Source organism: Podospora anserina, chromosome 4 (assembly GCF_000226545.1).
Source record: "Podospora anserina S mat+ genomic DNA chromosome 4, supercontig 1".
NCBI lineage: Eukaryota > Fungi > Ascomycota > Sordariomycetes > Sordariales > Podosporaceae > Podospora > Podospora anserina.
Genome location: NW_001914834.1, coordinates 524,037 through 525,807, shown reverse-complemented (window position 1 = coordinate 525,807; position 1,771 = coordinate 524,037).

Genomic DNA, 1,771 nt, shown 5'->3' with positions numbered 1-1,771 from the left:
TATTGGAGAATTACCAGTGGGGGAGGCGTGGGGCGCTGTTTTGTATTGGCCCATCGAACTTTATAAAGCTAGTTTAAGTAACTTTATTTAGGCTTAAATACATTAAGTAAGTTTAATAGCTAAGGACTATAAAGAGTTAGCCTTTAATTCTTTTAAGCGCGAACTTCTTTCCTAAAACCCGGCTCTTAGTAAGGATATATACTATAACTTCGGTACTAATAACCTTATAATTTAAAAAGTTAGGCTTATAAACCGGTTAATTAAAAAATAATTTATTATAAAAAAGCTAATAAAGCGTAAATTCCTTAAAGAATTATACTATTTTATTAATAATTTCGATTATAAACTAAATAATATAACCCTAAAAAATAAGCAGGAAGCTTAAAGTAAATACTATAACCTTTAATCGATTAAAAATAATATAAATAAAATACTTTATTAAACCGTTTTAATTAAAGGTTTTAAAATTTAAAGTATTAAAACCGATACCTTTCTTTACGAAATAAGCCTTTAAAAGTAAAATTTTTTTTTTCCCGTCGTAATAAAAGTATTTTAAATATTTATAAAAGGAGTTCTTTAAGCTTTCGATTATTAAGCGGGCCTCTTAAACGGTATTTTCTTTTAACTTTAAAGGCCGAACGAAGTAATAACGGGTTTTCCGATTTATTAAAATAAAGGTATAAGCTTTTTTCGTAAGTAGAAAAGGTTTAATCGAAATAATATTTTTTTTAATCCGGCTTAAGGTAAATAGAGGGTTATTAACGGTCTACTTAAAGGGCCTATAAAGGATTTTTATAGTATTATAGTTCTTATAAATAAGATCCTTAAGCCGGATTTTTTATAGGTTAAATATTCCTTCGGTAATTAAAAAGGTTTTCTTTAAAAAGATAAGGCCTATATAACTTAACTATATATATTAAAAAATAGTAACCTCGATAAATATTATTAAAAGTTTTTTAAAAAACTCTTTAAAAGGCTTTACCGGTAAAATAATTAACGTTTAATCTTTAATCCCCTCTAAAATTTCGGGGGTTTTAGATTCCTTAAGGATTATAAAAATCTTAAAATCCTTTAAATTATTAGAATTTTTAGTATAAGCGCTATAGTTATACTAATAATTATACTTTCCGGAACGGCTCTTTCCTTTAACTTCTAAAAAGAATCTAGATTTATTAAAATCGAGTAAAGTAATAAACTTTTTATTAATATCGAAAATCTTTTAATAAAATAAGGCTTTTTTAAAATAATAAAAATACTTTTTACTTATAATATTTAATAAGAAATTCGGAATATAAAGGGTTTTAAAAAGTAAAACTATAAAATAATAAGCCTTTCCGTTTTTAATTCCAGTATAAAAATAAACCTTTATAGTACTTTAGCCTACTAAATTTATAGAACCGCCCTCTATTTAAACCGAACTTAGGTTTTCGAATATTAAAAAGTTTGTAAAAAGGTTTCTCTCGTTATATATATAAACGGTAAAACTAATATTAAAAAGTTATACGCCTCGAAGGCCTTTATAAACGTAAATTATAAAGCTTCCTTTATTAAAGGAAAGATTTTTTAGGATATTATAGAATCCTATATTAAGATTAAAGCCTACTAGAAAAGAAATCTCTATAATATCCGCTAAAGGCGAAAAGTTTTATAAAGAATATTTTTTAAATTTATTTTTCTTTTTTTTTTTTTAAACCTCCCGAGCTCTTTAAATCTATAAAGCTTTTAAAGTTCTTTAAATCCTTTAAACCCCTTAAACCCCCTAAAGATCTAA